The 11,263-nt window shown below is 39.3% G+C and overlaps 1 long non-coding RNA gene across 1 annotated transcript; it reads left to right on the forward strand.

The window, feature by feature from the left end:
• Positions 1–1,198: 1,198 nt before the first annotated feature.
• Positions 1,199–8,755, forward strand: LOC143435070 (uncharacterized). Its single transcript, XR_013105038.1, has 3 exons — positions 1,199–1,490; positions 6,444–6,729; positions 7,258–8,755. It is a non-coding gene; the product is annotated as an uncharacterized LOC143435070 (long non-coding RNA).
• The last annotated feature ends 2,508 nt before the right edge of the window (positions 8,756–11,263 follow it).

Genomic DNA, 11,263 nt, shown 5'->3' on the forward strand with positions numbered 1-11,263 from the left:
TGCTTATTTCTGTTCAATTTCATTCCATCTATGTACTTCATGTCATTACATTTTAATTCACAGTAATTTCATTTTTTCAAAATTCCTTCATTGGTTTTTCCGTAATTTTCCCTTTTTTATTTTACAATTCTTTTTCTTATTGGATATTATATTTATTTACATTTCAGGTGTTGTCCCCTTTCTCCACTTCCCCTTCCTTGAAACCCCCTATCACATCCCCCTCCTCCTGTTTGCTTTTATACCATTTTAATTACATGTGAGTATTAAGGTCAGATCTAGCAAGACAATAGATGCAAATAGTCAAAAAACAAGCCAGACCATAAACACAAATAGTCAAAGAACAAAGAAGGCAAGAAAGTTCTGTGAACACACCTGTGATCACTGTTTCTAAGGGCTTATCAGGATGACCAAAATATCTGAGCCTGCTTCTCTGTCCTAAGCCAAAGGCATTTTCATGTCTGAAGCCTATTTCTTTGTTCTAGCCTAAGATTTAGATTCCTGTCTGAAATTGTACTTTCCTTTTCAATTCATTAATCGATATTTCATTTTTACCTATATGTTTAATTTTCATTTTTATTCATTTAGCTATTTAGTCATATATTTTATTTTTCTCCTGTAAATTTTTTTTTATTTTCAACTCTTCCTTCTTTCCATCTTTATTTGCTTCCTTCCTTCCTTCCTTCCTTCCTTCCTTTCTTTCTTTGAGGGCAGTGAACCAACCATTTAATTGGAACTCAGGAAGGCAGAAGTTTCAGGGCTGCCCTCTTCTAAATCCAGATTATATTGGCCAGGGCCATCTGTACAGCTGGGGAGACCAGATCCAGCTGGAAGGTGCTTCAAAGGAGGAGGGCATGGATAAAAAGAAAACGGGGACAGAGTCCCCAAAGGAAAATCTTTACAACAAGGGGTTCTCCTCTCCTCCTCTCCCCAAAAGCAAAGTGTTACATAAGCTCAAAATAAAATATAAACTATAAAGTAAAAATGCTGCATTAGAAGAGTTTGCTGTGTTAAGCCTTTATGATAGGGAGACTGGCCCTAAAGTGTCAAACATCCAGTAAAATCCATGCAAGTGCAGCCTATACCTAAAGTACTATGTAAGTGTTGCATTGAAAAAGCCCTCACTGGCTGCCACAGCACAAGCAGGCTGTGGAGAAGGCAGAGAGTCAACTTTCTTGCAAAATCGGTTTAAATAAAGCGTTCTGAAAAACCGAAAGCAGACTCTGCTACCTACCTAATAGAAAAGGGTGAACCACACAGCCAGCAGAAAAAGGAACTGAAGGAAGGCCAACCAGGCTGAAAGGATCCAGAAAGGCAACCAACTGGCTACTCCTCACTCACCCAGCAGGGCATCTGCTCCACTATCTAATAAGACACTGAGCTTTCAAATGGAAGCTGCTGGCAAAGATGGGGTGTCAACAGCAACAGCAGCAAATTCTGGAAAGACCGAGTTTCCCACTGGGGAGCCTGAGCAGCACTAGACATAGCAGCAGGTCAGTAAGATTTAACTAAAAGTAACTAAAACCACTTATGCATTGAATTAAAAATTGTATTTACCAAACAAGTACTCTGGGTGGCTCAATCCTGCCTGATGCTGGCTGAGCTAGAGTGACAGGGCTGCAATTTGCAGCAGACCTCCTCCTGCCTCAGCAGGGTAGAACCCTGGGATGACAGTTAAGCACCTCCCAGGCCCACCTGGGTCTAGTGTGTCAATACTGTTTTTGAGCATAAGATAAAGAACAACATGGCCAGAAAACAGAGAATGCAGTTCTCAGGGTGTTTTTATTTTGAAATTGAAGGCAGTGAGTAATCAAGCAGGATTTGCAGGGTGCAGGAGCCCCAGGGAGCCTGCTGTTCTCTGAGTCTCCCTGGGGTCACTGATTGCAGGGCAGCAGTGGACCCGCGGGGGTCCCTCCTCTCCCACCACAGCCTCTGGCTTCGGGCTGCCAGGACTGAAGGCAGGCACCCAGCTGCCAGGCTCCCATGGCACTCTGCTAGGATCCCTTTGCCAGGGAGAGCCCACAGAGCCCTGAGCCAGGCTGGGGAGTGCTTCCTCCCTGGAAATGCACTCAGCCCCTGAGGAGAACTGTCCCAGGGGCAGCAAGCAGGGCACTGACCAAGGTTGCAGCCATTCCCCAGTCTGGACCCCACAAGGCCTGGGCTCTGCAGCTGCTCTTCTCTCCCAGGCCTCCCCAGCCTCCTCCACCCTCACACAGCAGATATTTGGCTCCCTGGCACAAATAGGAGTTTCAATAGGAACATCTAGGGAGCAGTCAGGGCGGTTCATCTCCTGCTCTCTCAAGGTTTCTGGATGGCAGTTTTTCCTTCTTACACAAGGTAAATTGCTCAGCAGTTTGGGTACCATGAGGCAGAGCCGACCTAGGCCGGTCTGCTGCTGGAATATCTTAGTATAGAGATTCTCCATAAAAGGTTTTATGCTTATTATTATCATCATCACCATCATCATCATTATTATTATCCTTGAAACTGCAAGAGTTATCATTATTATCATTAATGTCATTAATATCATTATTATCACCATCGTTGTCAGATTCTTTCTCTTCATCATTGTTATCTTTACAACGCTAAAAATTATCATCATCATCATCATAATCCTCATCATTATCATCGTCAATAATATTATTATTAAAACCGCAAATTGTTCAGCAATGTGATTTCAATGAGAGCGAGCCAACCGAAGCCTGTCCGCAGCTGTAATATCGTATTATAGAATTTCTCAGTAACAATTTTTGTTTTTACAAATCGTCAATTTCTCAGCAGTTTGAATTCAGGAAAGGCAGAGACTACTGGGGCCGGTCTGCTGCTGCAGTATCTTAGAATACAAGTTCTCGGTATTGGTTCTTCAGTTTTCCACACAACAGATCTTGCTTTCCAATTTAGATAGAGTGAGGCAGAGCCTGCCTCTCACACAAGGCTGTCCCTTTTTATAGCCCCCTCCCACCACCACCAAATTGGGGAGAAGGGTGGGGCGGCAGGGAGGAGCTCTGCCCTCATTGGCTGCCACAGCACAAGCAGGCTGTGGAGAAGGCTACTTTCTTGTGAAATCGGTTTAAATAAACCGATTTTTAAAATTTGGTTTAAATTACCCGATTTTTAATTCGGTTTAAATAGTCCGAAGTTTTATTACTCGGTTTAAACCGATTTTTTTAAAACTCGATTTAAAGAAACCGAATTTTTTTTTTTTTAACTCGGCTTAAATAAACTGATTTTTTTTTTTTAACTCGGTTTAAATAAACCGATTTTTTTTTTTTTTTTACTCGGTTTAAATATACCGATTTTTTTTACTCGGTTTAAATCCATTTATTTTAAAACTCGGATTAAATCAACCTTTTGTTTTTTTACTCGGTTTAAATATACCGTTTTTTTTTTTTTACTCAGTTTAAATATGCCAATTTCTTTAAAACTCGGTTCAAATCGATTTTTTTTTAAAAACTCAGATTAAATAAACATTTTTTTTTTTAAAACTCGGTTTAAATATACCGATTTTTTTTAACTCGGTTTAAATAAATTGAGTTTTTTTTTTTTTTTCTTTAACTCGGTTTAAATATACCGATTTTTTTTTTAACTCGGTTTAAATAGACCGATTTTTTTAAATCGATCAATTGCATTAAATTATATTTCCTTTCATCCTTCCAAGGCTTTATCACGGAGCTTTTCCTCTTATTTTGTTGATACTGTCTCCGTTTCTGTCTCTGTTTCTGTCTCTCTCTGTTTCAGTTTATATTATTCTGTCTCATTTTTCTGATGCTGTCTCACCTCATGTCCTTAGAATAATCTCATTGTTTTAATTAATATCAGGTAAGTGTTCATCACATGAAATTTAATTGCCTTGAGTATATTTTGCTTCATATTTCTATTTAATTTTATTACATATTTCATGTCAGTACATTTTCATTCACAGTAGTTTTATTTGTTAACCTATTCATATATTTTACTTTTATGTTTTCATGTTTCATTTACTTACACTTCATAATATCATCATATGTTGTTATACTTTATTTTCTTCGGGTAAAATTGGATCATCCTTTTTATCTCTTTTATTACATGAAATAGAATAGCTTTCATTAAATTTATTTCTAGTTTCCCAATCATGTCATCTCATCCTTTTACTTTCTTTCATGATGATAGTTTAGTCCATTTTTTTTCCTTACACTCACTCTCACAGTTTCACTTCAATGCCTGTTTTCCTTCTACAGTTACTCTTTTTCTGTTGCAATTCCCTCCATTATTTGATCACCATTTTTTAGCTTCTTTTCATTATCTCATTTCATGGTTCTACTTGTTCCTGCATTTTAAAAAGGTTTCATTCATTTAAATTAATGGATTACTTATTATATAAAACACAAAAGATATAAAATATAGAATACAATAACATCTAAAGATAAACATAAAACATGAACATGACAGTAAGTTAAATTCCCAGTGCTTACATTTCTTTTTATTCTTTCAGTGTTTCATTGCCCTTAGCTCGTGGCCTTTTTATTTTCTTTTAACACCATTTCATTTTGTTTTGTGTCATTTCATTCTTACATTTCACCTCATTTGTGTGTCTCCTTATGTCACATCATATTTCATCTGGACTCATGTCAATATTTTAATTCCATGTCCTGATCTCTCCTCATTTTCCCACCTTCTTTATCATCATCATCTTATTAGTATAACTAATTTTCTGAACCTATATCATCACCTGAAATTTGTGTCTATTAAATTTTACTCCATATTTCCATTGAACTTAATTGCAGTTTTCTACTTCATTACATTTTGTTCACAGTGGTTTCCTTTCTGTAATATTTTTATTCATTTTATTTTGTACAATTTTAAATATTTATTTACGGTTTTTCATATAACTTTCTTTCTAAATCTGTTTAAATTAAAGCGATCTTAAACGATTTCTTTTCATTTGTTATGTCATTTAGTCATGTCTTTAGCCTACTTCACCGTTTCCTTTACAATTCTTTTGTTACACTTCATTATATTTGAATCCATTGCGTCAAGTTATGTTAAGTTAGTTACGTAAAATTAAAACTCTTATATTGAATTATTATTAATGGTTAGATTAAATTAAATTGCATTAAATGAAGTTATCTTCCATCCCTTTCAGCTCTTTGTTTCATATTTCATGTCCTGTCAGTCCATTTTTCGATATCTCTCTTTGTATCATCTCTGTTGTTTTTTTTTCTTTCACTTCACTTCATTACATTACATTGCTTTTGATTACTAAATGTTGTATCGCATTTCGACTCCTTTCACGATTTTAATTCCACGTCCTAAGCTCTCCTCCTTTCACCTCATTCTCTATCATCATCTCATTATTTTCCTTGATTTTCTGTAATTCTTGCACTACAGGACATCTAATTGTCTCCAATAAATTTTGCTTATTTCTGTTCAATTTCATTCCATCTATGTACTTCATTTCATTACATTTTTATTCACAGTACTTTCATTTTTTTCAAAATTCCTTCATTTGTTTTTAGTAATTTTTCACTTTTTTTATTTTACAATTCTTTTTCTTATTGGATATTATGTTTATTTACATTTCAGGTGTTGTCCCCTTTCTCCACTTCCCCTTCCTTGAAACCCCCTATCACATCCCCCTCCTCCTGTTTGCTTTTATACCATTTTAATTACATGTGAGTATTAAGGTCAGGTCTAGGTTGAGTGACTAGCAAGACAATAGATGCAAATAGTCAAAAAACAAGCCAGACCATAAACACAAATAGTCAAAGAACAAAGAAGGCAAGAAAGTTCTGTGAACACACCTGTGATCACTGTTTCTAAGGGCTTATCAGGATGACCAAAATATCTGAGCCTGCTTCTCTGTCCTAAGCCAAAGGCATTTTCATGTCTGAAGCCTATTTCTTTGTTCTAGCCTAAGATTTAGATTCCTGTCTGAAATTGTACTTTCCTTTTCAATTAATTAATCGATATTTCATTTTTTCCTATTTGTTTAATTTTCTTTATTGAGAATATTTAAACTTAATTTCATTCATCTTTCCACTCTTCTTCATATTATTTCATTTTATAACGTTTATTCTAATTTCTTTCATCACATCCATTTACTAGATTTCAGTTCACAGTTTTATTTCCTCTCATTTCATAATTTTTTTTACTTTAAATTTCATTTTAAGGGTTTGATTTGATCTTCACCTTGTTTTCTTCCGTACATTGTCTCATTATATCTTTTTGTTATTTCATTACATGATTGTATTTTATTATATTTTGCCTCCTTGATTCAGTTCTATATTGGATTGCATTTTAGTTTTTATTATTATGAGACCACTTATTTTATTTCCCAATTTTATATTTCTTCATCATCACGTGTCACTTTTTTTTAAGGTGTTACAGGACCTCATCATCTTTTCATCATTTCATTTCATTTTGAAAACTCTTAGGTGAGTGTTTCTGTATGGTGTTTCCCTCTGCAGGGAGCTCTGAGTGGAGCAAGACAGGAAAGCAGTGACCTAAGACAAGATGAATAAGTGAACTTCAATTGTGAAGAGTAGGCTTTACTGGATCCTTCCCAGAAACGTCTCTTCAAGAATTTGATGCTGGAGACCCACTACCTCACTGTTATAGGCTACAAACGGGAAGACTGCAATATTTAAGAACATTGTCATACAAGATATGGGAGGCATGAACGATGTCATACTGGAGAGAAACCCTATGTTAGAAGTATATGGAGAGACCCAAACAAATCACACCATGCAGCAGGTCTTATGTGGAAGGTTTATTGGGGTGGGGGGAGGGGCAAACAAAGGCAGCTTCTTGGAGAGGGAGAGAGGGAGGAGAGAAGGGGGGACAGGTAGAATGAGGCTTTTATTGGGTCTGAGACACATGCACAAAGGACCATGGGACAGGGGTCATGGCAGATCTGCAAAAGTTCAGACACAGGAGCAGATGCTGTCACCTCTTGGTGCTGCTAGAGACGACTTCTCTAGTTTCTCCTCGCTGGGTCCTTTGAGAGCTGGCTGTAATGATGCCTGATTGCCGTGAAGTCACATCTAGCAGTCCATGGATGTTCCTGACTGACAACACCCTATAAATGTAATCAATGTGGTAAAGCTTTAAATACATGTATTATCTGTCAACTCATTGATAAATTTCACTTTAATGCATGTTTGTTTGTGTTAAAATACATAGACAAACTCAAACTGGAAAGAAAAGTATGAATGTAAGTAATGTAGGAAAGTCTGGGTCTTTCTAAAACTTTTTCATAAAAGCTCAACTTTTTATTTACAGGTTGGACTTTCATCGAAAGGGTTGATTCTTCATAAAACCTATTGACTAATATGAAAATGATACCTTTTTATTTGAGAGTTTCACTTTTATCTAAAGGAACGACTCTTTAAAAAGAACTGATCTTTTATGAAAATGACCCACTTTTTATTCAGTTTGGAACTGTGCTGCCATTGTGGACAGCTCCTTCGGGTCTGTGTTGATGTCTGTGATGGCTGTTGATGGCTGTGGTCAGTGCTTCAGCCTGAGGTCAGGTTGATGTCTGCAGGCCACCCTACTATTGTTGGGGACCGAATTCATGTGAGTGGCCTCATTGCCACCTGAGACCATATTGATGTCTGTGGTCCAGGCTGCCTCCAAAGACCTCGTCTGTGTCTGTGGTCTTACTGCTACTGGGGCCATGTCCCTGGTCTGTGCTTTCTCCAAAAACCAAGTGGAAGCCCTTCATCCAAATTCCCGCTGACAGGAAAGGAAAGCAAGAAAGCTACTTGGTCAATAATATCGATGACTAAAGATGCACAGTTACGGTTACGATAGACAGTTGCTGTGGCAACCACTACCCCCACCCCAACCCTCTCGCCAAAAAATATAACAGCATAAACAGGAAGATATCCAAGAGAACTCGTAAACACGTTTGATAAGAATGCTGAAGTGTAGCTCTCCACAATGGATGGCTTCCAAAACGAGTGCAGAAAGGGAAAGACTCAGTTCTATTTAAGGGACAGGCCAATGAGAGTTTGACCACAGTCTGGTGAATATACAGATAACACAAACTGGACTTTGTCTGGATTTTTTTTTATTGGGTTTTTGGTTTATTTGTTTGTTTTGTTGGGGTGGTCACAAGGGCAAGGAAAGGGGGCAGCCATGGAAGGACTGGGAAGTTAACGTGATTGGGGTGTATGACATTGAAACTCCCAAAGAGTCAATAAAAATACTATGTTGAAAAGACATTAAAGCACACGGAAATCTGCTCTGAGTTATGGGAGCTATTGCCTTGAAAATAATAAGCACAAATGGGAACCAGTCAGTGTTGGGTGACAGTGTTAAAAAACCATAAACGGAGGCAGAAACCAGCTTAGAGACTTATGCAAGTTACAGCACTCAAAACTGTAATTGTACATAGAAACTGGCCACATCCTTCAGCAGCAGAGATACAGAGTTAAAATCCATAAGCAAGTGTAGAGACAGGCCACATTGTGGGGGTTACAGTGTTAAAATAAGCGAACAAAACCAAACAAAAATAACAAAAAACCAAAAACAAACAAACAACAACAACAACAACAAAAAACCACCTCAAAAGTAGCATGGGAGTAATAGTGTCAAAAATCAATCAACTCAAGTAAAAACTGGCTACAGTGTGGTTTGAGTTGTATCATTAACCACCTGCCCCCAAGATGATTAAAACCCACTCTGAGTTTCTTGAGTATTTTGCATTAAAAAAACTCTAAGTGCAGCAGAAGACAGCTACAATGCCTTGCAACATACAGTGTTAAAATACATAAACAGGATAAATTTAGGTTGAAAGTTTTGCAGGTGGGTTGGTGTCTGGATCACTCCACTGGGGTTCCTGCCTGGCTACAGGGAGTAGCCTCTTCAGGTTCTGTATCCCCAGTGTGCAGCCTGGTCTTCCTGTGGGTCCCAAACAACTGGAACAGAGTCTATTCCAAAAGCTATTGCCTACACATAATATATATTCTTCTACCTGTGCTGCCTTGTCTGGCCTCAGTGGGAGAGGAAATGGCTAGCCTCACAGAGACTTGAAATGCCAGGGTTGTGGAATAACAAGGGAACCCCCAACCTGCTCACAGGAGAAGGGGTAGGTGGGTAGGGGGAAGGACTGTATGAGGGGGTGATCAGAAGGGGGGAGTGAGCAGGATATAAAGTGAGTAAGTAAAAAAAATTAAATATTTTTAAAAATATATAAATATAAAAAAGTACATAAACAAGAATAGAAACCAGCCAGAGAGTTATGTAAGTTATAGCTCTGAAAACAGGCAAATCACATTGAAACTGTCTATAATATTACACAAGTTATTGCACACAAGACATCAAACGTGCCTAGAACCTGGCTACTTTTTGTGAGTCATAGCGTTCAAACCCGTGTAGAAACCAGCTTCAGCATTGAAAACTGAAATTGGGATGGCTGTCCTGATGAGAGAGAGCTGAAAAACCTAGCTTGTGGAAGGGGCAAAGGTAAACCAGCCCTCACTGATGGAAAAGCCCACCTTCCATTAGAAAGGGACCAATGTGCCTATTGCAAGGGAAAAGGCCACTGGAAGCATGAGTGTCCAAAGAAGAATCACAGCGAGCCAAAGGCTCTGAAGTTGGAAGAACTGGACAACTGAGGGTGTCAGGGCCCAATCCCCCACCATAAGCCCTAGGTAACCCTGAAGGTGGAAGGGAAGCCCATTGACTTTCTGGTGGACACAAGGTTACAACATTCTGTTTTTAAACAACTGCTGGGGCCACCATCAAATCAAAAAACATTGGTGCAAGGGACAACTGCTACTAAGCTGTATCCATGAACTACCCAAAGAAAGGTGGACTTGGGAGTGGGAATGGTAACCCACTTATTTATGGTCATCCCTGGTTGCCCATACTCCCTGCTGGGAAGAGACCTCTTCGCCAAAATGGGAGCCCAAATACATTTTGGCCCAGAGGAAGTGAAAGTGTTGGATAAGAATGGCCCAAATACAAACTGTTCCCTCAGCCAGCCTCTTCTCCAAGCCTGTTACTTCAGGGGTTTCTGGCAGAAGTCCCCAAGGTCTGGGCAGAAAAGAATCCAATGGGACTCACCCTTCTCTAGGCCCTGGTTCTAATCCAATTTTATCTTTATTAAAAGAATATGTATAATTAAAAGATGAAAAATGGGAGGAAATGATAGCATTTTATTTAAAAGCCAGACTGTCACTCAAAAGGGTTGACTCTTTGTAACGATGCTCCCATTTAAGAAGACCGCCCAGCATTTATTTAAAGAGCTGGCCTTCCTTAAAGATTTGCTCTGAGCCAGGTGTCTGTCGGGGAAGTAAGCCTTTTATCCCAGCACTCAGGACAGGCAGGTAGGCAGATCAATGTGAATTTAAGGCCAGATTGGTCAGAGAGAGGGACAGAGGTGGGAGGAGAAAGGAAAGAAGAGAGGGAAACTGACTGACTGACAGACAGACAGACAGGCACGCGCACGCGCGCACGCACACACACACACACACACCGATTTACTTTGATTTTAAAAGATTGAGTTTTTAAATCTTGGCATTTTTTAATTGAAATGTAATTACATTATTTTTGCTCCTCTTTTTCCGCCTTCCAGGACTTTCCATGCAACCCAATGGTCATGGCCTCACAGCCTCTCCAGCACTGGTTCTCCTTTGCCTTCTTGAGGACCGCCATTGCCATTCTGACTGGGATGAGAAGGAATTGTGGTAGTGCCTTCCTCAGCTGGCCAGCAAGGATGAACAAACACCTCCCCCATGCGGAGTGGCATTTGCACTTCAGCCTCTGAGAGGCTAAGGTTTTCAGTTTCAGTTTCATGATGTTCCACTCACCAGTTGGTGGCACTATTTCCTTAGCGACCAGAGTCCTATTTAGCAAGTGTGGGTGTCCTAAAGTGTTTTGCCCCCACCCCCTACCCCTCCACCCCCACCAGCCTTATAAGTTCCTTCTGGTATCACAGGCAGGTTTAGAAGAGGGAACTGCTGCAGCCGAGTCTATACGGTGCTACCACAGGGTTCTCTGCGAACCAAGCCTTTGGATTTTGGCTTCCAGGAAAGAAGGCAGGCAATGAGCTCACTCTGTGCTCTCCCAGAATTTATTTCCCAGAGCAAGCCTTCCACCAGCCTGGGGAGAGAGTCCCCCAAGAGAAACATACAGAGGAGAACTCCTCTGAGACCAGATAGCAAGGCAGAGGCCAAAGGCTGTTTGTTTGTTTGTTTGTTTGTTTATTAATATTATGACACCAGAAGGCTGGGGCTTTATCACTAATTTACCTGAGGCATTCTTTCACTCTCACAGA

The sequence above is a fragment of the Arvicanthis niloticus genome, chromosome 19, assembly GCF_011762505.2.
Source record: "Arvicanthis niloticus isolate mArvNil1 chromosome 19, mArvNil1.pat.X, whole genome shotgun sequence".
Taxonomy (NCBI): Eukaryota; Metazoa; Chordata; class Mammalia; order Rodentia; family Muridae; genus Arvicanthis; species Arvicanthis niloticus.